Source organism: Balaenoptera physalus (assembly GCF_965194825.1).
Source record: "Balaenoptera physalus genome assembly, chromosome: 6".
NCBI classification, from domain to species: Eukaryota; Metazoa; Chordata; class Mammalia; order Artiodactyla; family Balaenopteridae; genus Balaenoptera; species Balaenoptera physalus.
Genome location: NC_138885.1, coordinates 43,668,899 through 43,696,039, shown reverse-complemented (window position 1 = coordinate 43,696,039; position 27,141 = coordinate 43,668,899). Strand labels below are relative to the sequence as shown.

At 36.9% G+C, this 27,141-nt stretch overlaps 1 pseudogene across 1 annotated transcript in view; it reads right to left on the bottom strand.

The window, feature by feature from the left end:
* Positions 1-27,141, bottom strand: part of LOC309662409 (large ribosomal subunit protein uL24 pseudogene) — a 38,657-nt pseudogene extending 11,516 nt beyond the window's left edge. The window contains exon 1 of the transcript in view: positions 1-27,141. This exon is cut by the window's left edge and continues 11,516 nt beyond it. The product of the transcript in view is annotated as a large ribosomal subunit protein uL24 pseudogene (transcript).

Genomic DNA, 27,141 nt, shown 5'->3' with positions numbered 1-27,141 from the left:
GTTTTTTTTTTTTTTTTTTGGTATGTTTAGAAAAGATTAAAAAGAAGAGAAAGATTTAAAGGAGCACACATTCTATTTGGGCAGAATTCCCTTACTCTTAGGTAAAGGAACAAAAATAAGTAAAAAATATATTCTACTTAGTTCTCTTTCCAAAGTGTAGCTTTGACGGTGTACTTTTTAGTAGAAAGAGTCCACTGGCAATGAAGAAGATAGTTTTATTTATTTACTTATTGATTTGGTGGGTTTTGGGTTTTTTTAATTGAATCATAATTGACATATAATATTATATTAGTTTCAGGTATACAACATTGTGATTCCATATTTTTATATATCATGAAATGATCACCATAAGTCTAGTAACCATCTGTCACCGTACAAAGTTATTATAATATTATTGACTATATTCCCTATGCTGTACATTACATCCCCATAACTTATTTATTTTATAACAAGAAGTTTGTACCTATTAATCCCTCTGACCTATTTCACCCATCCTTTGCCCCCTCTCCTCTGGCAACCATAAGTTTGTTTTCTGTATATATGAGTCTGTTTCTGTTTTGTTCTTTTGTTTTGTTTTTAGATTCCACATATAAGTGAAATTATACAGTATCTGTCTTACTGTGTCTGACTTAACTTCAACTAGAATAATACCCTCTAGGTCTATCCTAGTTATCGCAAATGGCATGAATTCTTTCTTTTTTACTGTTGAGTAGTATTCCATTGTATATATACCACATCTTCTTTATCCATTCATCTATTGGTGAACACTTAGGTTGTTTCCATATCTTGGCTATGGTAAACAATGCTGCAATGAACATGGGAGTACATATCTTTTTGAGTTAGTGTTTTTGTTTTCTTCAGATAAATACCAAGAGCTGGAACTGCTGTATCATATGATAGTCATACTTTTAATACAACTCAGTACTGTTTTCCATAGAGGCCACACTAACTTACATTCCCACCAACAGTGCATGAGGGTTCCCTTTTCTTCACATCCTCCCCAATAATTGTTATTTGTTGTCTTTTTGATAATAGCCATTCTGACGAGTGCAGTGTGAAGGTGTGAAGTGGTATCTCATTGTAGGTTTCGTTTGTATTTCCCTGATTATTAGTAATGTTGAGTATCTTTTCATGTTCCTGTTGACCATCTGTCTGTCTTCTTTGGAAAAATGTTTATTCAGGTCCTCTGCCCATTTTTCAATTGGGTTTTTTTTTTTTTTGATATTGAGCTGTATCAGTTCTGTATATATTTTGGATATCAATCCCTTGTAGGATATATCATTTGCAATTATCTTCTCCCATTCAACAGGTTGCCTTTTTGTTTTGTTGATGGTTTCTTTTGCTGTGCAAAAGTTTTTTTAGTTTGACGTAGTCCCATTTGTTTACTGTTGCTAGAAGATAGTTTTAACTGACGTTTCACTCTCCCCAGCAGCAAATGGTTGCTTATGACTAGGGCCCTAAAGGAATAGCTCCTCTGGGGTGGCACAGTCTTTCCCTGTCCTGTACCCTAAAATGTCATATGTTCACATAGTTCAAAATTTTCAAAATATGTAAAAAGGAACACAGTGAAAAGTTTTGCTCTCACCCTGTCCACCATTTACATAGCTCTCTCACACACACATACAGAGAGCACCATAATCAGTTATTATTTTCTTATATGTTCTTGCAGAGTTTCTTTATACATCTTTTTTAAAAAAGTAGCATACAACATATCCTGTTTTATCGATTACTATTTTTTTTTTGCTTTTAACAATACATCTACATATTAATGATCAATACTAGAGAGATCCTCACTTTTTTAAAGCCAATGTGCGGTACTTTACACTGTAAATGTTCAATGACATTTTAACCATTCTCCTATTGATGAGCATGTGAGTTGTTTCTAGTTTTTATTTCAAGCAATACATGCCTGGATAATGTTACACATAATGTCATTTCACATGTGGGCAAATATATCTGTAGGATAAATTCCTAGAAGTGCAATTGTGAGTCAACGGGTATATACAGTTTCAATAAACCTTGCAAAATTTTCTTTCATCAGAGTTGTACCAATTTCAACTCTCCCTAATGTATGAGAGGGCCTGTTTTCCTATAAGCAATAAAATGTATTATCAAGCTCTTAGACCATTGCCAATCTGAAAAATGGTAGTATCAGTGTAGTTTTAACATGTATTTCTTTTCTTACGAGTGGACTTGATCATCTACTTATGTTTACAGGCCATTTAGATTTTCTTTCTATGACTTGAATATATATATCTCTGCCTATCTTTCTATTATATGGTTGGTCTTTTATTGGTATCTAGTAGTTCTTCATATGTTAGGGAGATTAGAATTTATCTGTGATGAGTTTCTCAGTTTGTAATTTACCTTTTGACTTTGTTTATAGTTTTATATGTCGTTAAATTTATTATTTTCTTTCATGGATTCTAGATTTTTAGTCATAAAGACCTTCTCCACTGAAATACTAAAAAGGAACTTCTTGTGACTTCTTCTAATACTTATATGATCTCACTATTTTGTATGAACATCTTTCATTCATTTGAAATGTATCCTGGTTGTACTAGAGTATGGTGTGTGGTATGAATCCAACATCTTTTCTCCATAGGTAGTCTGCCATCATTTATTGAGGTGTTTACCTCTTCACTGCTGATTTGAAATGCTATATTTTTCATATATTGAATTGCAGTATGCATTTGGAATTATTTCTGGACTTTGAATAATATTCTATTAGTCATTTTATCTAATGATGAACCAGTACCACACTATTTAAGTGTCCAGGTTTTTATGTTTTAATATCTGATAGTGCTAATTTGCCCTCATTGCCCCTTTTTCCCCTCAGTTTTTCTGCCTATTTTTGATTAATTATTTTTCCATATAAACTTTATGATCACTTTGCCTTGTTTCAAAAACCCCACTGTCAATATTTTTCTTATTGGGCTCATGTTGAAATTATAAATTAACTCAGAAAGAATTGACATCTTTTTGGTATTTACCAACTAGGTACATCTTCCCTTTGTACAAAATTTCTTATATGGTTTCCAGTAGTGTTTTAACATTTCTTATTAAGTTTATTAATGTGCCTTTCATCTTTTTTTTTCTTTTTTAAATGAGTACTAGAATCCATTATATATTCATGCCGTTTGTTGTCTTTTGTATATTAATTTTGTGCCCCACTACCTTGCTAAATAGCTTTTTGGTTGAATCTCTTGAGTTTTCTAGGTATATAATCATAATACTTAGCTGGATGAATCCTAATGGATGCTGTGGAGGAGGAGAAATTGTGCTTTTCAGTTTAGTGGATGGAAGTTCCTTCTGACAAATCTCAAGAATGACAAATATGGACATATTATGGACTCTTTGATACTCTAGACCAGACCAGGTAATGCCCAGTATTCAAAAGCTGTAGAATCATTTTAGGAAGAATTTACTGGAATAAGGATTGTTTTCAAACAAATAATTCATTATTATCTTAATCTCAGTTATCATAATTGTCATCACGTTACATGTAAATATAACTTGTATTGAAAAATTAACTAATATAAAGCCACCTATCTGTTACCACCATTGTTATTACCAAAAATTTCAAAGATATCTCTAGGATATCCATGTAAGGTTCAATGGAGTTTAACTCTAATACAATATGGCAAAGAAAAAAATCCAGTTGTATGCAACTAACTGTCCATCAGTCTTGCAGTAGAATTTGTGGTTAAGTAGCTTAGATGAGTTGCTTGGTTTGTGATGGGCATAGAAAATCCTCCTTGCTGAAGTTACTAAACCCTCCTCACCTAACAATGATATCCTCTGTTGATCTTCAGGGCATGGTGTCTCATCTGTTTAGTTTGGCCTTTATTTGACTTTCATTGACTTTGTGGCCAAGCCTGTTTTCTTTGTTTGATATGTTAACTCAAATATGTACGTGAACTCAACCATTTAGTGACGGGCATGTAATTTTTAATAATAACACTTATTTTATTTGATAATATAATGCAATTTTCACTAGTAAATGGAGAAGCAAATGTTTGACTTTTGAGTAATAGCTTGCTATCTTTTAGAGGAGTTGTCCAACTGTCTTTTGCTAGGAAACACAGACTTCTGGTTGCTGAATTCCTGCCAATTTTTTTTTTTTATATATACAGTGTTCAACCTTAGATTAGATATATACAACTTAAGGTCTTCTTAAAGTGCTTGCTAGGATATTAGCACCTTTTAGTGCTAGTTTCTGGAGAGCTGCAGCTGTCACCCAAGTCTTAGTACTGAGCTAGCCATAATAACATGAAATTTGGTGTGCTGAAGAATCTTCTCATTTGAGGTACATCACAAGTTGTCCATATTAGAAAAAATATACACAATCCTACTGGGCTGTGTGCCAATGAATATAAAAGACGTACAATAGAGGAACCAAAGATTGTGAATGTGTAGATTTGTACCTGTTGGTACTGAAATCCTGATTTGGTCTAGTAAATTCAACTTTATTGCCTTGTCTCTGCTTCGGTTGAATCTCAATATTTTACCTCTTGTCTACAAAATTCTCTAAAAATAAAGCCAAGATATAAAATGCTTTTAAAATCCTAAATAGGTTTTATATAAATTTCAGTTTTCTCTGAGACATTACTTCTAAAATAAAACCAGTGAAACTTCAGAACAAATAACATGAAGAAATGATATCTTAAGTCACTACTCTGTGTGCATTGAGAGATGCTGGCACTTGGAATACTTTCATCAATAGGGGGCTTCTTTTGGTTTCAAGTGTGAATTACTTATATAAATGTCCCTTTAGAATCTGTTTATGTAGAGACCATATGGGATGTTAGAAAATGTTTTCACTTATTTCACAGGCCTTTGATTTGCTAATATACTTATGTTTCAATATTCAAAAGTCATTCATGTAACCTTTTCTTTTATTGATGTGGTTTTGAAAAGTTTCAGGTACCTATGTGCAAATGCTTCTCAAGAACATTTCCTTGTCTCTGGGGTGTGCTATGACTTTTACCCTCTCTTTGTCTTTTTCTGGATTATTTTTAAAACATAGTGGTCTTCAAACGTAGTGCATGTTTCAGAGAAAAGAAGAAGACTTGGAGAAGAGCAGAGGTAGAGCCAAGCCCATGTTTCTTCACGTGGCCAGCAGAAGGGCAAAGGAAGGCCTTCTCTACTATTTTATGATTGACCAAAATAAGAGAACACTTTAATAAAAAGGTCCCTAATTTTATTCCTGGAAGTCTTTGATTATCTCAGTCTTCTGGCCCAAACTGATAGCAAATCAACAAGCAAGAACTTGAAACAATTTCTCATCCTTTTGCACAGTGGGAGTATGGGGCAGCTGGGAAGGTTAGGGAGTTGGGTTTTTTTTTTTTTTCATTTTAGCAGGTATTAATGAAGGTTGTATATAAATTACTTTATTCCCACATCTTCTCAATTGTTTCTTCCCTTTTTTGGCCCTTTTCCTCTCCTACTTGGCAAGATTTGGCTTTTCATCCAGAGATCTTTTTGCCACCTTTGTTCACTTTTAGCCTGGTGATAATCACCTTGCTGGGTTGAATGCCCACATGGACATTTGTGCCACTGGCTTCTCCTGCTGCACATGTTCAGTGTAGATGATACATTTCTTCCTGTAAACTTGAACTGCTTTGCCAGTTTGCTGACCTTTGTAGTGTCCTCACACAACCTGAACGTTATCATCCTTTCAGATGGACATGGGTTGGACATTGTACTTCTGTCTCAGCTCTTTGGAAAGAGGGAAAGACATAATCATCCTGTGAAAGTGGGAAAGTGAGTTGAAATGCTTTTGTATGGTCCTTGCTCTGGTCACAAGTCACAAAGGGATTGAACTTCATTTTGGCTGTTGCTGCTTCGGTAAAGACCACAACAGGGAAGAGAAGATGGAGTTTTCAGAGAAGTTTCTCTAACTGTAATCTCTTCATTTGTTTGAGTGTGCAGTTCTGCCTTTCTCATCTCTGGTTAGCCTTTTGCCTGACCTACTCAGTGTTTTTCCTTTGAAAAGCTGGGATTTATAATTTTCACATACTTGGAATCCTAGTCAGGCATTTAGTTGCCCCTTTTAAAATTAAGGTTTGGTTTAATCTTTTTTGTTGCCGTTGCTGGTGGTAACTTTCTTTCTAAGTTTAAAGAGGCATGTTTTAGACGTATATTAGGAAGAGAATGGCCTCTGGAGTCAGACATGTCAGGGTCTGAACCTGTATTCCCCATATACTGATTTTTCACTTCTTAAACTAGTTATATTACATCTCACATGTAAGTTGGTTGTAATAAGAATTGGTCTTATTACAGTAAGACCACAGGTCTTATGTGATTGCACATAGGATCTGCTATGAAAATTCACTGACATCACACTTGTAAAATACTACCCAGAGCCTAACACATGAATAACACTCTGTACACATGAGATTTTTAAAAATTTATTTGAGGTATTCTAATGCTTATTTATTTTTGTGAAAGGATTTATATTTAAAAAATAAATATATATATGTATATATACTTTCATTCATTCATCAAATATTTGTTGTACACCGTCTTTATGCCAGGCACAGGTTTAAGAGGTGGGAATATGTGGTGAATATTTAACAAATATTAAATTTATACAAGATTTTGCATTTTTATGGGGAAGACAGACAATAAACAAAATAAACATGCAAAATATATGTCAAATGATGATAAGTACATTGGAAAGGGGGTTGTGCCCTGAGCAGGTAATGCTTGAGTGGAGACTTAAAGGAGGTTAGCGAGTAAGCTGTGTAGATACCTAGGGGAAGAGGGTGTAAAAGTTAATAAACAGTAAGCTCAATTAAAACACAGTTTTCTATTTTAAATGTCAAGGGGGTGCTCTCATGCCCTACCATGATAGCAGAGCCCAACAGGAAGAGGAAAACTTCCTTTTAGCTGGCAAGAGCTCAGCCAAGGAAAGACTGTCACAACTCATTCAATGAAAAGCCACTGTAACTTCAAAATCTCAATTCCTCCAATGGACTCTTTGTTTACTATAGCCCTCCCAACTTCCTTTTCCCTCCTATAAAAGAGTTCTTCTCTCCTTCTTGGGGGGACTTGCATGTGGCTCACCACAGTTGCAGACCCTGAATTGTTATTCTTTGTTGATCCTGAATAAACCCATTTTTGCTGGAGAAATAACTGGCGGTCTATTGTTTAAGGTCCATAAGGGGATGGTAGGTACATTATCCTGAGGCAAGGGGGTCAGTGTGTCTAGAGTGAAGTAGGAGATGTGGTCAGATAGCAGAGGCTATATCATGAGGAACCTTCTAGGCTATATGTAAGGACTTTTGGTGTCACTCTGAGTGAAAGTGGATCCAGTAGAGAGGTTTGAACAGAAAAATGACATGATCTAAGATTTTAAAAGAAAGCACTCAGGCTGCTCTGTTGAGAAAAGACTATTAAAAGGACTAGGGCAGAGGCAGGGGAGACCAGTGAGGAGGCTATTACAGTGAATTGCAGGGGCCTGGACCAGAGTGGTAGGTAGCAGAGGAGGCAGTGAGAAGTAATTAGAATCTGGATGTATTTTTGCATATAGGGTTAATATGACTTCTTGAAGGATTATTGTAGGGAGTGGGGAAAAAAAGATAAGTAAAAGGTGACTCCAAAATTTTTGGCCCAAGAAACTGGAGTTGCTAGTCACTGAGAGGGAAAAACTGCAACATTAACACATTTGGAATGGAGGTAAATATGGCGATCAGAAGTTTGGATTGGAAAAATTTAAGATTAAAATGCCTATTAGGCTTAGAAGTAGAAATGTTCATTTGGCCTATAAAGTCATGGGACTAGATGAGAGCTACCAGGGGAAGAGTGTATGTAGACAAGAGATGAAGTCCTGGGCCCCTCTAGCATTAAGAGGTGCTGGAGATGAGGAGGAGCTATCTGATTTGTAAATATGTTGCTTGTAGTGAAAGTGTAGGGGAATATATTTTGAGGAAAATTATCTATATTCCACCTTGCTTTCCAATTCAAACCCTAAGAGAGTGAGGTATTGGTTTCCTGGAGTAACAAATATTGCATATCTCTTGCTTAAGAAGCATATAATACTAGAAATGGTCAGGGAATTTGTACAGAAAGTAGATTTTAGAAAGTCATCTCCACACTGGAGATACTAAAACCCCTAAAAAAAAAGTCTACAGCGAGCATCAGTAAATTTTGCAATGGCTTATAAATACACCAAAAGTAGAAAAGTGGGGTAATGAACAGGACTGGAAAGTGATGGCCAGTGTTTCTAGGAAGTAGAGCCATGCAGCTGGTTTAGGAATGGTTTATGTTACAGACAAGCCTTGGTGCAGGTTTCTAAAGAGAATATGAATTTGTAGAAAGGAGAAAATTTCAAAATCGAGAATGGCCTATTATCTACTGGATTAGTAGGACTAGTTTTTCAGTGAGTGAGTCATTTCTTCCTTATTTTATCACTCAGTATCCCTGAAACAGATGGCTCACTTGGAAGGAGCAATTGAGGAGAATTTAATGAATGAACTATTTGTAAAGGTGTAAGTAGGGTTGAACCGGTAAGAGGGGCCTGGCTAGACCTTCTATAGGCCCAGGGAGCAGGGAAAGCAGCTGTGCTGTAGCTGCAGGAGAGGATCAGCTGACAGTAGCTGTGGCCTTCAGCAGAGGAACGCAGGCACTGCTAACCTGCAGTCTGGCATGGAGGGAAGCAGAAGAATAAATACTCAACCTCACCATCCTTCCATTTCCTGATGTCCTGTTGGAGCCTCTCATTGGTGGGATGCAGCGGGAAACCAGAGGGCAAGCAAATCTAGTGATGTGGTCCATACAAGTCAGCCTCCTGGGGCACAGATCAGGTCAGGAAGGATGGAGAGTGGATGGAGAGACAAAATAAAACCATCCAGTACACTTATCTCCATAAAAAAGTTTATAATAAGGTTCTGGGAAAAGTCAGAGGATTATGAGAATTTTGGCACCATTAAGAACTTTGAACAATCATGAATTGAATGATATATTCCCACTCCTTCAATGTTAATTCTTTAAAAAAAAGCTCACCTTATTTTCCCCTTTCTTCCTTTATTTGGCATCAATGTTCTATTTGACTGTTTTGTTTTGATAAAGCTCTGCTTATATTTGTTATTCAGTATTTATAAAGGCCTTGACATGCCTCTTCTCATATGAGAAGAGTCTGCTTCTAAGCTGGGTACCAGGTTTAAGCTATACAAAGTCTTGCTTGGTTATGGCACTGTGTAGTTTGTTTTCAAACTTTTCTTCTTATTAGTTGTACAGATGGTCCTCAACTTACAATTGTTTGACTTAGAATTTTTCTACTTTTACGATGGTGAGAAAGACATGCATTCAGTAGAAACTGTACTTCAAATTTTGAATTTTGATCTTTTCCCACGCTAGGGATATGTGGTACGATCTTCCCTCCTGATGCTGGGCAGTTAGCTGTTGCTCCCAGTCAGCCACACAATCAAGAGGGGAAACAACTGATACACTTATGACCATTCTGTACCCGTAGAACCATTTTTTCACTTTCAGTATAGTATTCAATAAATTACATGAGATATTCAACACTTGATTATAAAATAGGCTTTGTGTTAGATGATTTTGCTGAACTGTAGGCTAATACAAGTGTTCTGAGCACGTTTAAGTTAGGGTAGGCTAAGTTATGATGTTCAGTAGGTGTATTAATGCATTTTCGATTTATGATATTTTCAACATATGATGGGTTTATTGGGACATAACCCCATTGTAAGTTGAGGAAGATCTGTAATTGGATAACTTGTCACTAGAGATAGTTAAAATTCTCATTCTAGCAAAATAGTCACTCCCTAAATTGTAATTTTTCCCCTTGCATACACTGTTTCCTGTTAACGTCAATATTTGCAACCATTCTCTTTATGACTCTAAACTTTCTCACTACAGACACCTCGTGAACATATTTAGTTCAACTATATAAGTAGAGTCAGTAAGATGAGGTAGAGTCTACAGAAAACATGTCACAAAATTATAATATTCAGGATGTGTAAAGTTATATTGAAAATTATCCTAGAACAAACATCATAATCTATTAGGAATATGCCAATCATTTGTAAATATCCATTACTTTCTCCTAAATGCATGTATTTTTTGTCAAGGACTGCTAACTGTTCCCTAATATTGATTTTCTCCTTCTTTCTTTAGTAATAGAACTCTCAACATTTAGCTGAGCACAAGCCTGGTCAGATAAAGACCACATTTCCCAGTCACTCTTGCTGCTACGTTTTGGCCATATGTTTTAGGGTCCGAAAAATGGTATGTGAGCAGAATGCAGCCACACTGGTGAGAGCTGCAAAAGCCATCTTAGACCAGGGATGAAAGCCATGACTTGAGAATGGTAGAACAACAAAGTAGTAAGTGTCTAGGTCCTCAAGACCACAGAGCTGCTATATAAGCCCTGGACTGCTTATGCTCCAGCTCTTACAAGAGAAAGAAATCAATGTCTATTTGTTTGAGCTACTGTTTTTTGGCCTTTGTGACAGCAGTCAGACTTGAATCCCAATTTACTCATGGTCCTTCTAATAAAGGCCTGTGTGCTAAAGTACAATAGTAGTTGCATTTATTATCTGTTGATAGAGAACATACATAATGACAAAGAGGTATTATAAATGCAGGAAGATTTTAAGTGAATTTTTAAAAATTAATCACAGCTACAAGCATTTGAAAACATAAGTGAGATATATTGTTAATTCACTCTATTGATAATGCTTGGACTGGCATGTGGACTTAAGGACTCTGCCAGACCCCTCCTCCACATGAAGTTTTGAAGTCCATGGACTTAGGCCTTAGAGTTGAAAATGAGATTAGGCAGTATAAGAGCCAGCTCAGAAGGTGCAAATAAAGTCTGAAATGCCAGGTCAACTATACTGCTGTAGACTATAACCAGGTACATGAAGAGAGTTGAGGCCCAGAGGGTCCAGCATCTAGAGTGGACACTGTGGCAACTTCCCCAACATCACTTTAATGCTTTCCCATCACAGAACAGTCATCCCACTTGGTGGGGGGTGTTGGGTTGAATAGTGTCCCCCCAAATTCATGTCCACCTGGAACCTATAGAATGTGACTTATGTGGAAATAGGATCTTTGCAGATATAATCAAGTTAAGATGAGGCCATGCTGGATTAGGGTGGTCCCTAACCCAGTGATTGGTGTCATTATAAGAAGAGGGAAATTTAGACACAGACCCATAGAAAATCACCATGTGAAGACAGAGGCAGAGATTGGAGTTATGCTGCCACAAACCAAGGAACACCAAGGACTGCCAGCAACCACCAGAAGCTAGAAGAAGCAAGGAGGGATTCTTTCTTAAGAGTCTTTGGAGAGAGCATGGCTCAGCAAACACCTTGATTTTGGACTTCCAGCCTTCAGGATGATAAGAGAATAAATTTTTGTTGTCTTAAGTCACCCAGTTTCTGGTACTTTGTTATGGCAGCCCTAGGAAACTAATACAATGGAACTGATCCTACCCCCAGTTGCAGGATGGGAATATATTCATGTTTAACAATCAAGGCATGATCCATCCAAACAGAAGAGATGCCTGCTGCATTGCTGGAGCAGGGTCCAAATGGATCCCTGCTTTGCAGATGTTAACTTTTTACTTGCTGGATAAAGAGGGATCAGAGGGATTCAGGCTGATGCAGTGAGGAACATCTGGGAGACTTAGAGCATTGGCTACTTATCACCTGGTTTAGAAGCACTTCAATATTTTAAAAACCTATGGAGTTGTATCAGTGTGTGCCAGGCATATGCCTTGGTTGGTCTTTCCTTCTTGCCACTACAGGTGATTCAAGAGTGGCCCAAATTGGTCCAATCAAAATGAAGCTCAGGACTTTTATTCTTTGGCTGGGGGAGAACATGCCCTTTCTCGGGAGATGTGAATGGGAAAGAACCCTGGTTGCTGTGAGCTGAAATTTTACAACCTGGAAAGAAGCTACCCTAAGGACAGAGCCAACAATCAAAGAAGGAAGAACTACACAACTGCAGCCAAATCATTTGGAACTCTGGTCATTTGCACCTGAATCTCTCCCATCCTTTGAACTATTAGTTATTTGGGCCAATAAATTTGCTTTATTGTTTCTGCATGTTTGAGTTGGTTTTTCTGTTGTTTGTAACTAGAAGCATCCTAACTGATACAGTCCCTGGAACTTTCTTAGCAGATATTTATTAGGTCCTTCTCTTTGGAGCATCTTATTTTTATGTCCACTAGTGTAATTATTTTGTAATTACCTTTTACCTTTGTGTTCTGTTAATAAATGAGACACGAGGCAGGCTTTAAGGAAATAGGACTTTGATGAAAGACTACTGTCATCAATTTTATACTGAATCCTTATTTTAGAATACAACTCAAAAGCAAATAGACACGTGCACTCACACACACACACACACAAACACACCCCTGCAATTTCCCCAACTGCATTCTGTGCCGTACATAATAAGAACTAACTTGTATTATAGATGCAGTTGACGAACAAAATGGTACAAACAAATGGGAGAGGATCTGTAATCTATGGGGAATAGTGGAAAAATAAAGGAAAGTATTAACTCAAAGAAATATGGCTTTGTGAATAAAATTCTCTTCCTTAAGAATAACTGAAAAGTAAATCAAATGGTAGTGCAAGTGCCAATTTAAATACAGAGGCTAGCAAAGGAATGGAGATGGAGAGAGATGAATAGAGGCAGCCAGGGAAATATCATGAAGCTGAAACTCCTTTTCCTCTGTCTCAGCCTTCAAAATAAATCTTTCTTTTGCAGGGGCCATTTCAAAAACAGGGCTAAGGAGGGGCAGAAACAAAGCACCAGTGTCCTCTGTGGCCCCTAAAAATGAAAAATTTGAGTTAACTCAGTTGACTTAGGTTACCTTGAATTACTGTTCATCTATTTGCATACTGAATATGAGGCTTCTTGCTTTATACTCTGCAGTTACTGTCTATACATTGTTAACAATAAATATTAGAAAATGCAATTCCAGATTTAGCCAACATTTCAGTCACCTTTGATTGATTTTGAAATTAGTATATTGCTCTCAAAAATAATGAAAAAGAATTTTAGAAAGGAAACCGTGAAGATGATAAAGTAGCTTTTCCCAGTATGCAATGCATGTTAAATTGCTGGTGTCTGAAGAATATGGAACTGAGATTTTATCAATACATGCAGTATCACACATTTCCTATTTTAGTTGCTAATTAGTATTCAGGTGTGCAGCGGAATACATGAAATTAAATGCTAATGCTGTTTCATTTGTGATTTAACGTGTACTATATACAGCATTACCTTGTCTATGCACATGTTTAATTGTTTTTTCTTTTTTCTTTGTAATCATATTATCTTCATGTATCATTTGATTCAATCTTCTAAGGGCATGATATGAATAAATCTTCTTGGTTTCAAAAAAATCATTACCTTCTATAGTTTAGAAATGAAAATAAGAGCTATTTGAGAGTCATTTTTAAAAGGCTTTAAATGAGGACTTAGTTTAATTGGCCCACTAGTATAGAAATTTTAGCTTTTTCCTATATTTTGTTTCACTTAATTTGTGATTAACAGCTACATAAAATTGAGAATCACCTAATGGAAGTAGTTTTATAAATATTGCATGCCATTTTATGTTCTTCAATTTGTACTTCCCTTATCAAGTATTTTTATGTTAAAAAAATTCAAAGTTAATGTGTTAGGAAGTAACTAGCTACTTTAGTTAGTTAGATTTCTCTTCCTTGAAGAAAATTACTATAATGGTCACTTTTGCTAAAATGCAATTACTGTCACTAACAATCAATCATATTTTTATATAAGAAACTTTAACAACTTTTGAATGCATTAAGAAAAGTAAATGAAAAAGACTCAGTGTGAAATAAGACTAGACAACCAACCTTCCTCCACCCGAATATTTGATGTGAAAAAACTCAGCTCCCTTTCTTGTAATTCATTTTAATGCCTATCTAAGATCACTGTGAAAGTTTTGTAATATAGTAGTAAGCAAGTTTCTTAGAATATCATTGAAAAATGCTATGTGTATTCAACAACTCGTTACTATTATTGTTTCTGGTGAATAGTTTACCCCTAATCCATAAGAATCTGTAGTTCTCAAGTTTTTCAAGTTAAACCAAAAGACATCATTTGAAAAGGTTTAATACTGTTATATTCCAATAGATGAAAATATCTCCACATCAAAAGTGAAGGTTAGGAAATACGAACTCTATCAGCTCTTGGCTTTTATAAAAAGATCACTAGCTGTGGTCAGAAACATTTTTTTTTTTTTTTTTTGTCTCAAAGTATTGTGTAGTCACATGGAGACAGTATTTTTTCCCAAAAGCATCTGTAATATACTCATGAAGACAGAATACTAAACATACATGAGATTACTGCTACTCAAAACATTATACCCCTCATATAGTATTGGGAGAAACAGATGACTTGGTCCATACTGTTATTTAATAAGGTGTATTGACATGATGAATATGTTTAAGTGGGACATTAAAATATACTAAAGAATATATTATGGGTAAAATAGATTATTTTATGTAGCTATTGTACTAAAACACAAATTAATGTCTCATAGCATAGGTGATCACAGTTCTGTTCTCTCTCTTAATCGTCCCTGTCCTCTCTACCCTCACATCTGTTCTGTCTATTTCCTGTAGTATCTTTAATGGTATCTCCATCCAGCTAGTCTCCTAAACTGGATACGTGAAAGGAATTCCGATTCCTCCCTCCTCCTTAGCTCCTTCATTCAATCCATTACTACTCGTTTCCATTTGAACGTTACAGGGTGTCTAGTTTAGCCCCGTGTCAGGCTTCTCTGTAACCTCCATAAGGTCTCTGTGGAATCAGTCTCTCTCCTTTGTCATTATCTCTTCTCCCTGCTTCCAGAGTTATCTTTCCAAACTCCTTGACATGACATATTATGTCCATCCCATTCTGTCTGTTCTCACTCCCTGTCAGCTGCCTGGATATCCCTTCCACTGTGATATAGTTAATCCACAATGTCCTATAACAGTGGGTGCTGTCTTTCTTCCTGGAACACCATTTTCTAGGGTCTCTGATTAGAAAATTATTGTTTCTCTATCATGATCTTCATCTAAAAGGCTTTCTCTGACACCCCAGGCAAAATGAAGTGTTTGTTCCTCTGTGCTGTCACAGCTGTCTGGATACCAGTGGTTCGTAGCACTGTCTGTGTTTCTTGAGCTTTCCTCTCCTCCACTCTGAGCTTCTTGAAGACAAGGACGTATCTTATTCTTTTTGGTATCCCTAGTGCTAAGCTTAGTGCATGACAATACAGTGGGCTCGAAATCAGAGTGAAGAAATGAGGGAATGAAGAAATTCTCTGGTACTTTTAGTTGTGAACAAATTTCAGTGCTATTACTTAAGGATTAACATTCTGTCCAGAAACAAAGCCACTAAGAAAAATGATAATTTTAAGCCAAACTATAAAAATTAGCTTTTACCAATTTACCTCAAAGTAAAATCCATTACAATTAGAGGTCATTCTTCATTATTAGGAAGCCTTTCCATTTTTATGGATTCTTTTTTTCTTGTATTAAAAAAAATGAGTTGTGCATTACCAATGGGTAACAGCAGCATGCATCATTATTTGTTAATTAAAAAAATTCCAAGCAAAGGCAAAACATTCCAGGATAGCTGCTGGACATTAGATTTCTTTCACTTCCCTCAAAGCTAAAGCTGGCCATAAAGTTCATCTGGTGGTGATTTTTTGAATGTATTTTACATTGAGATAGCAGCAGGCCAGTGCTATCTATAGAAAACTGCGTTTGGTTCTACTGCCAATAGGTGCTTTTTTTCCTACAGTTCATCTGTTATCAGAGAACTAATAAAGGTGCTTTTTTATGTCACTGTCATGCTTTCTAGAAAAGGGAAAAGCATAATACCATAAACTTCAACACCTTCCCTCTCTCAATTAACAAAGACCTTACAGTTCTTTGATTTAAAGTACATTTGCATTAGACATCATTTTAATCTGGCCATGACCCCTGGATTACTTCAGGAGTGGCTCCTCTTTCATTCTAGGGATTTCAGTGGAAATGACAGCCCCAGTGTCCTGCCAGCTTCTGCTGTGGGAGCGGGCAGGAGACCCAAGCCTGTTCAATCATAGTATCTCATCCTTCTGTCTTACAGTGTTTGATGCAAGTGGTGGGCAAATGATCTGGACAAGGCAATTTGGAACCGTTCAATGTGTGTGTGTGCGTGGGGGTGGGAGGAGGAGAGAAATGGCTTATTTATATTTTGCATCTCAAGATGTAAGGATGCACACTTGGGAGATACTGGCAGTTATGTCTTCTGACAGGTGGAGATAGCCTGCTTAGGGTAGGAAAACATGACCCTTACACACAAAGAGAAGCAGAGACTAGCATAGTTGAGAGATGGTGAATAAACCCTAATGATACTATTTGCATCCCTGAACCTAGCTATGCCTGAAGTGAGAGCCATCCTTAAATTTCCAGGTATACGAGCCAATAAATCCCCTCTTTTTTTCTTAAGCTAGTTTGAGTTCTTGCAACCAAAATAGTATACATCAGAGTGACATTATGATGAAAAAAACTAAGTGTTATGGCTGTTTAAGTATGAAATGTCAGGGTTAAATACATAAACTCATGATTTGTTACCACATGGGAAGTAGATTCTGGACTGGACCCTCTGACATCTCTCAGTGTTTTCTGCCCTAGAACACTTGAAAGTTCTAGCAAATCATTTTATTTCGTACTCTCCTATTTTAAGTACAACTTTCAGTTGATTCACAGTAAAACTCCTAATGTGGTATGATGGCTTTTCCCCTGTCAATTTCCCCACATTCTCTTCCCATGTGGTTTCAGGTTGGAGGTGGCCACAATAGAAATTTGCGCGGGATTTGGCACCAAAGGGCAGCCACTTCTAGGCTCAGAGGATTGCTGCAAGGCAGGTGCTGTTGAACTTTGTGCGTATTGTCGCAGACCTGCTGTTGGCAAGGAGCACCTCCTGGGCCCACAGCACCTCCAGCTGCCATCGAACTCCTTCAGCTTCTGAGAACCCTGGGCCGGGGGCACATACAGCTCTGTAGCAGAGGATGCCGGCTTATCTCACAAGTTGCCCAAATCACTGGGACTGGAGGCAGTGCTGATTAGGTGAACTTTCAGTTTTTCCTCTCAGGCTGCAGTTTGTCCTTGGTTGCCCTACTTCATGTCCATCTTCTCTTCCTGACTGCTGACGCTCAGGCTTAGCACCAGATTTAGAGGCAGCAGACATCCATGATTGCATAAGGCTAATGCCTACAGTAGTGAATTCCCTGTTCTCTGTCACTCATACTGGCTTTGCCTGTCTGATGGAACCCTAACTCACAAGCAGTCTGTTTTTTGTTATTCATTTCTAAAGCAATCTGAGAGCTTCTCTCTTATTGGCAAACAACACTGATGAGGTTGAAAAAATACAGGCTTTGTACTCAGTTTCTACATGCTACCTTTGGCACTTTGGCACTTGTTATCCGTGTGTCTTTGACCAACTTATTTGATCTCCTGATGCCTTAGTTTCTTCAGCTATCAAATGGGGACGAGTATATCTGCCAATGGGGCTGCTATTAGGAGTCACAAAGAAATAGCATTTGTTTTGCCACTAGACTATTGTTCATTACTGAAGTCCCAGCATCTAGCTCAAAAATTACTACATTGTACCTATTCCATAAGCTTTTCTAAATTGATGGATAAATGAGTATGTGCTTAATTCATGTTATTCTCCTCATTCTTTACTTGAGGAGTTCTGGTAGAGTAGATTATTGCTCAGATAATACTTAGTCTCTCCCCCTTCAACATCTCCAAGAGAGAAGTTTATTTCCCTCTCCCGTTGATGTTGATCTTAGCCATGTGACTGCCTTGGCCAGTGGGATGTTAGAAATATGAGCAAAGGTTTGACATGTGCATCCATACTAAGATTTTCCCACTTTCTCTTCTGTCTCCATCAAGAAAAGAATATACCCAAGTAGCCACTGCTTCAGCCTGGGCCTCTGAATGAGACCAGTGAATGAGAGCAATTCTGGTCTAGTCTGAAGCAAAGACACTCCAGCTGACCCACAGATATGTGACTAAGAATCAATGCGTATCTTTCTATGACTTAAGTACTGGGGTGGTTTGCTACAGAACACTTGACTGATACAGAGGGGCTTAATTGTAAAGATAGAATATATACTTATAGATTTAGCATGTAAAAGAAACTTTAAAATTCACTTGGGTCAATGTGCCTATTATAAATTAGATAGATAGACTTGAACAATAGTTTAAGACTCTCTTTGGTCAGATTAATCCATCCACTAACATAGTCCGTAAGTACCAATTCTGGTCATAGCCCTGAAATAGCTGGAAGGGGCATTCAAAGAGCATAAGACTTGGCAGCTATCCTCGAAGAGTACAAGAATATGTCCTTAAGAAAAGTGAGAATCTTCTTTAAAAAAAAAAAAAAACACCTCATCTCAGAGTCTTCAACTGGCTCAGTAGGATCTTTTTGTTGCTTATCATTTGGACATGTAGAAAGAATTCTGCACTACTTACAGGCTGTGACCTTGGAGAAGAAGAAAGTCAACTTCATTTCCTCATCTTTAAAAGGAGGATAGTAATAGTTACCACCCAATGGAGTTGTGAAACCTAAATGAAAGCATGAATACAAAGCTCTTAGCACACTGTCTGGCACATAATAAGTGGCCAATATAAGTTAGCCCTTGTTGTAGTTGTTATTCTCATGTGTGACAGAAAGTTTGGGTAAGAGGCCAGGGTAATTCTGCCATGCTAAGCCATGGTGAAGTGATAAGTATATCATAATTTTTTTTTTTTACAACTATTCTTATGGAGTCTTTTGGATCAGATTTAAAATTTCCTTTCCTTGGGTAAGGAATCCAAATACTTTTAGTTATCTTAGCTGTTCACTTATGAATTATCAACTATTTTTTCACATTTCTTATTTTATTTGTAAAGACTATGGATCAAGGAAGGTGTGATCTGAGCCAACAACAGTGGAACAATAATAGGCTGGTAAAGAGTACATATTTTATGATTTTATTTTATTTTTTCTGGCAATATTCATTCCCATCCTATCTTTCTCTATTCTTAGCCAAAAGTTTGGTAGGTGGGACTTACCCTATTTTCAGCCCTGGACTGGACCTTGTTTGGCTTATCAGTATCTCTTCCCTGTGGCCCTTGTGATTGGTTCAGAGTTAGGCATGTGATCCAACCTGGACCAGAAATATCCTGAACCAAAATCTGTATTTGACTGTCGGAGTCTTTCTTTTCTCAGCTGGCATGATATTAAGATGTCAGCTGTGCAGTTGCTGCAGATGGGGCCACTAGGGGCAAAGACATGGAGCTAGAGAATAAAAGCAACAGCAAGGAAGGTAAAGTGTGGAGACGGAGACAAGTTGCCTCACGGGTAAAATCCATGAAGCTGCTAAATTCAGCCTCGCCTCAAGTCAGAACTGTCTCTGGATTTCAGCTCCTTAAGCACTGTTTAAAGCAGCTTGAGTTGGGTTTTCTGTTATCTGCAACATAAAGAGTAATGCACCTACATGCCACAACCTTATTTATATATGCCTTGTGAAGAGCTCAAGTGATCAATAATAATGATAAGGTTTTAAAAGACCTTTTTTTAAATAAATGAAAGTTCTGCTTTAGCACTGTGGCACATTCAGCTGGCTGCCCATTTTTCACTATTTTTTTTCCGTCCTTTTGACTTCGGGTGTGTAGCAGAATAAGGATCCCTTAATTACACTTTCAAAACACTTTCTTAAGAAAATATAATGTAACATAATGCTAGATGAAAAAGCAGGACAAAAAAATTTCTATATACATACACACATATAATACGTGTATAATTCTATATGTAGTATAATCTCAACTATGTAGACATACACAGGAAAATATTACTTTCCTAATCAAAATATAATAAACATTATTAAAAGTACTTCTTCCTACCAGGGCACTATTAACATAGAATGTTGTCCTTTTTAGGCATGAACACCCCCTCACTATCTAGACAGTCCTTGTGACACTTGTGTTATGCTCATTTGTCACACAATCATTTCACTTAACAACTAGATTGTGATCAAACATTAGAGCACATTAATTCCCCAGTGAGACTAGTTAGAATATAGTGTGCCCTACTGTTTTGTCACATTTTCCCCTTGTTATTGTAACATTCTTTTAACATCACCAAATTTGGTTGTTTTATCAAAATGATTGACTCCTAAATTGGAAGATTTGTTTGATGGTTAGGCTCCATATCTTGAGTTAGAGAGTTCTGCTTAAGATTTATAAGAGCATGTGAGTGGCATTATCGTCATCAGCCTTACATAACACATATATCAGGTACAAGGTTTCCCATTCTTGAAACTGTAGTTCAGAAACAAAGAGAAAGTAAAAGAAAAACTTTCCATTCTTGAAGGTAAGTGTAAAATGTTTTAGTGATTTTCTATGCACTCTCTAATCATTACTAAATTTTATTGCTCTTATTTTGACATATACCTTTAACAATATTTGTCCTTCTGGTGAAGCAAAGGAAATGAGGTGTTCAAGGTGGAGGGCTAATAAAGCTGACATTAATTTAATAAGAATTTTGAAATATCATTGACATGGTTGATTTGTAAGCTCCATGACTAATTTTGTTGCTTTTAACGGTCATGAGAGTATGTTTACACTTTCAGGAGTACAGACAAAGTGATGGAGTGGTTAACAGAAGGGAAAAAAGTCACAAAAGGGTATGATGCATACATCTTCCTAATAAGTGATATAATAGCTAAGATGTTTTAAAAATGTGAGTTATTTTCTAATGTCTTTGACCATACATAGCTTCTTAGGGCTGAGCCTCTTAGCCTCTGAGATGCAATGTTGAGGGGTTGTGGTGACAGAAGAAAGAAAAGAGAAGCGGAAAACAGCCTTGAGGATTTGCTCTGTGCTGGTTGCACAAGGAGGTGAGAATACTGTAGTTTTCTCAAAGTTGACTTTTAAAACTCTGATGATACAATGCAGCCACGGTTATATAATACTGGTGACAGAGAAAAAAAATCTACATTCATCATTTAGGTTTTTTGGTGTTTTAATGAGTGAGCTACTCAAGGTCATTATTTGAACTAAAGTATAAACCTAATCCACAGTAAAATAAGACAAATTATCACAGGATGTTACTAAACTTTGATTCAACCTAGATGTTAAGTCATGTATCTTGACACATTAAATCACAGTAAATGAACATTTCCTTTCCTATCAAGATATTTGTCCTAATATACTCAATTCTAGATAAGATGATAGATGCCTATCCAGATATTTACACTAACATGGCCTGGTCCACCAAGCTGAGGTGTCAGTGCAGCCATTTCTCACTAGGCACTCTGTTCTTCATGCCTCTGCATGAAGCACCCTGTGAACAAGTGAAACTAGACAAAGCACAAAGGAAAAGAAAAAAAAAAAGCAAGCTGCAAACCCTCTGAAAAATATGCCTCTGCACCTCTAGCTCTTGAGGAGCTTGGCGTCTTCAGTGGAGTCTCCTACTGCAGGGTGACCTTCAAGATGGTGGAGGAGTAACATGTAGAGATTCATCTTCTTCCCCACAAATACATCAAAAATACATCTACATGTGGAACAACTCCTATAGAACCCCTACTGAATGCTGGCAGAAGACCTCAGACTTCCCAAAAGGCAAGAAGATCCCCACGTACATGGCTGTGTGGCTGACAGGGTCTTGGTGCTCCAGGCGGGTGTCAGACCTGAGCCTCCGAGGTGGGATAGCTGAGATCAGGACATTGGGCCACCAGAGACCTCCTGGCCCCATGTAAAATCAATCGGTGAGAGCTCTCCCAGAGATCTCCATCTTAACGTTAAGACCCAGCTCCACCCAACGGCCAGCAAGCTCCAGTGCTGGATGCCTCATGCCAAACAACTAGCAAGACAGGAACACAAACCCACCCATTAACAGAGAGGCTGCCTAAAATCATACTAAGTTCACAGACACCCCAAAACGCACCACTGGAAAAGCCCTGCCCACCAGAAAGACAAGATCCAGCCCCACCCACTAGAACACAGGCACCAATCCCCTCCACCAGGAAGCCTACACAAGCCACTGAACCAACCTCACCCACTTGGGGCAGACACCAAAAACAACGGGAATTACAAACTTGCAGCCTGCGAAAAGGAGACCCCAAACAGAGTAAACAAAATGAGAAGACAGAGAAATCGGCAGCAGATGAAGGAGCAAGGTAAAAACTAACCAAACCAAACAAATTAAGAGGAAATAGGCAGTCCACCTGAAAAAGAATTCAGAGTAATGATAGTAAAGATGACCCAAAATCTTGGAAATAGAATGGAGAAAATATAAGAAATGTTTAACAAGGACCCAGAAGAACTAAAGAGCAAAAAAATAATGATGAACAACAAAATAAATGAAATTAAAAATACTCTAGAAGCAATCAATAGCAGAATAAGTGAGGCAGAAGAACGGATGAGTGACCTGGAAGATAAAATAGTGGAAATAACTACTTCAGAGCAGAGCAAAGAAAAAAGAATGAAAAGTATGGAGGACAGTCTCAGAGACCTCTGGGGCAACATTAAACACACCAACATTCGAATTATAGGGGTTGCAGGAGAAGAAGAGAAAAAGAAAGGGTCTGAGAAAATAAGTGAAGAGATCATAGTTGAAAACTTCCCTAACATGGGAAAGGAAATAGTCAATGAAGTCCAGGAAGTGCAGAGAGTCCCATACAGGATAAATTCAAGGAGAAACATGCCAAGACACATATTAATCAAACTATCAAAAATTAAATACAAAGAAAACATATTAAAAGCACAGAGAGAAAAGCAACAAATAAATACAAGGGAATCCCCATAAGGTTAACAGCTGATCTTTCAGCAGAAACTCTGCAAGCCAGAAGGGAGTGGCAGGACATATTTAAAGTGATGAAAGGGAAAAACCTACAACCAAGATTACTCTACCCAGCAAGGATCTCATTGAGATTTGATGGAGAAATTAAAATCTTTACACACAAGCAAAAGTTAAGAGAATTCTGCACCACCAAACCAGCTTTACAACAAATGCTAAAGGAACTTCTCTAGGCAGGAAACACAAGGGAAGGAAAAGACCTACAAAAACAAACCCAAAACAATTAAGAAAATGGTAATAGGAACATACATATCGATAATTACTTTAAATGTAAATGGATTATATTCTCCAACCAACAGAAATAGACTGGCTGAATGGATACAAAAATAAGACTCATATACATGCTGTCTACAAGAGACCTACTTCAGACCCAGGGACACATACAGACTGAAAGTCAGGGGATGGAAAAAGATATTCCATGCAAATGGAAATCAAAAGAAAGCTGGAGTAGCAATTCTCATATCGGACAAAATAGACTTTAAAACAAAGACTATTACAAGAGACAAGGAAGGACACTACCTAATGATCGAGGGATCAATCCAAGAAAAAGATATAACAATTGTAAATATTTATGCACCCAACATAGGAGCACTTCAATACATAAGGCAAATGTTAAGAGCCATAAAAGGGGAAATGGACAGTAACATAATAATAGTAGGGGACTTTAACACCCCACTTTCACCAATGGACAGATCACCCAAAATGAAAATAAATAAGGAAACACAAGCTTTAAATGACACATTAGACAAGATGGACTTAATTGATATTTATAGGACATTCCATCCAAAAACAACAAAATACACTTTCTTCTCAAGCGCTCACAGAATATTCTCCAGGATAGATCATATCTTGGGTCACAAATTTAAGCCTTGGTAAATTTAAGAAAATTGAAATCATATCAAGTATCTTTTCCGACCACAATGCTATGAGACTAGATATCAATTACAGGAAAAAAAGTGTAAAAAATACAAACACATGGAGGCTAAGCAATATGCTACTAAATAACCAAGAAATTGCTGAAGAAATCAAAGAGGAAATCAAAAAATACCTAGAAACAAATGGCAATGAAAACATGACGACTAAAAACCAATAGGATGCAGCAAAAGCAGTTCTAAGAGGGAAGTTTATAGCAATACAACCCTACCTCAAGAAACAAGAAACATCTCAAACAAACAACCTAACCCTACACCTAAAGCAACTAGAGAAAGAAGAACAAAAAACCCCAAAGTTAGCAGATGGAAAGAAATCATAAAGATCAAATCAGAAATAAATGAAAAATAAATGAAGGAAACAATAGCAAAGATCAATAAAACTAAAAGCTGTTTCTTTAGAGAAGATAAACAAAACTGATAAACCATTAGCCAGACTCATAAAGAAAAAAAGGGAGAAGATTCAAATAAACGGAATTAGAAATGAAAAAGGAGAAGTAACAACTGCCACTGCAGAAATACAAGGATCATGAGAGATTACTACAAGCAACAATGTGCCAATAAAATGGACAACCTGGAAGAAATGGACAAATTCTTAGAAAAGCACAACCTTCCAAGACTGAACCAGGAAGAAATAGAAAATATGAACAGACCAATCACAAGCACTGAAATTGAAACTCTGATTAAGAATCTTCCAACAAACAAAAGCCCAGGACCAGATGGCTTCACAGGTGAATTCTATCAAAATTTAGAGAAGAGCTAACACCTATCCTTCTCAAACTCTTCCAGAATATAGCAGAGGGAGGAACACTCCCAAACTCATTCTACGAGGCCACCATCAACCTGATACCAAAACCAGACAAAGATGTCACAAAAAAAGAAAACTACAGACCAATATCACTGATGAATATAGACGCAAAAATCTTCAACAAAATACTAGCAAACAGAACCCAACAGCATATTAAAAGGATCATATACCATGATCAAGTGGGGTTTATCCCAGGAATGCAAGGATTCTTCAATATATGAAAATCAATCAATGTGATACACCATATTAACAAATTAAAGGATAAAAACCATATGATAATCTTAATAGATGCAGAAAAAGCTTTCAACAAAATTCAAAACCTATTTATGATAAAAACTCTCCAGAAAGTAGGCATAGAGGGAACTTACCTCAACATAATAAAGGCCATATATGACAAACCCACAGCTAACATCGTTCTCAATGGTGAAAAAGTAAAACCATTCCCTCTAAGATCAGGAACAAGACAAGGTTTCCCACTCTCACCACTATTATTCAACATAGTTTTGGAAGCTTTAGCCATGGCAATCAGAGAAGGAAAAGAAATAAAAGGAATCCAAATCAGAAAAGAAGTAAAACTGTCACTGTTTGCAGATGTCATGATACTATACACAGAGAATCCTAAAGATGCTACCAGAAAACTACTAGAGCTAATCAATGAACTTGGTAAAGTAGCAGGATACAAAATTAATGCACAGAAATCTCTTACATTTCTATACACTAATGATGAAAAATCTTAAAGAGAAATTAAGGAAACACTCCCATTTATCACTGCAACAAAAAGAATAAAATACCTAGGAATAAACTTACCTAAGGAGAAAAAAGACCTGTATGCAGAAAACTATAAGACACTGATGGAAGAAATTAAAGACAATACAAACAGATGGAGAGATATACTGTGTTCTTGGATTGGAAGAATCAACATTGTGAAAATGACTATACTACCCAAAGCAATCTACAGATTCAATGCAATCCCTATCAAACTACCAATGGCATTTTTCATAGAACTAGAACAAAAATTTTCACAATTTGTATGGAAACACAAAAGACCCTGAAAAGCCAAAGCAACCTTGAGAAAGAAAAACGGAGCTGGAGGAATCAGGCTCCCTGACTTCAGACTATACTACAAAGCTACAGTAATCAAGACAGTATGGTACTGGCACAAAAAGAGAAATATAGATCAATGGAAAAGGATAGAGAGCCCAGAGATAAACCCACACACATATGGTCACCTTATCTTTGATAAAGGATGCAAGAATATACAATGGAGAAAAGACAGCCTCTTCAATAAGTGGTGCTGGGAAAACTGGACAGCTACATGTAAAAGAATGAAATTAGAACACTCCCTAACACCATACACAAAAATAAACTCAAAGTGAATTAAAGACTTAAATGTAAGGCCAGACACTATCAAACTCTTAGAGGAAAACAGGTAGAACACTCTATGACATAAATCACAGCAAGATCTTTTTTGACCCACATCCTAGAGAAATGGAAATAAAAACAAAAATAAACAAATGGCACCTGATGAAACTTACAAGCTTTTGCATAGCAAAGGAAACCATAAACAAGATGAAAAGACAACCCTCAGAATGGGAGAAAATATTTGCAAACGAAGGAACTGACAAAAGATTAATCTCCAAAATATACAAGCAGTTCATGCAGCTCAATATCAAAAACCAAACAATCCAGTTAAAAAAATGGGCAAAAGACCTAAATAGACATTTCTCCAAAGAAGATATACAGATTGCCAATAAACACATGAAAGGATGCACAACATCACTAATCATTAGAGGAATGCAAATCAAAATTACAATGAGGTATCACCTCAAACAGGTCAGAATGGCCATCATCAAAAAATCTAGAAACCATATATACTGGAGAGGGTGTGGAGAAAAGGGAACACTCTTGCACTGTTGGTGGGAATGTAAATTGATACAGCCACTATGGAGAACAGTATGGAAATTCCTTAAGATACTAAAAATAGAACTACCGTATGACCCAGCAATCCCACTACTGGGCATATACCCAGAGAAAACCATAATTCAAAAAGACACATGCACCCCAATGTTCATTGCAGCTCTATTTACAATAGCCAGGACATGGAAGCAACGTAAGTGTCCATCGACAGATGAATAGATAAAGAATATGTGGCACATATATACAATGAAATATTACTTAGCCATAAAAAGAAACGAAATTGAGTTATTAGTAATGAGGTGGGTGGACCTAGAGTCTGTCATACAGAGTGAAGTAAGTCAGAAAGAGAAAAACAAATACTGTATGCTAACACATATATATGGAATGTAAAAAAAAAAAAAAAAAGGTTCTGATGAACCTAGGGGCAGGACAGGAATAAAGACGCAGATGTAGAGAATAGACTTGAGGACATGGGGAGGGGGAAGGGTAAGCTGGGACTAAGTGAGAGAGTAGCAATGACATATACACACACCAAATGTAAAATAGATAGCTAGTGGGAAGCAGCTGCACAGCACAGGGAGATCAGCTCAGTGC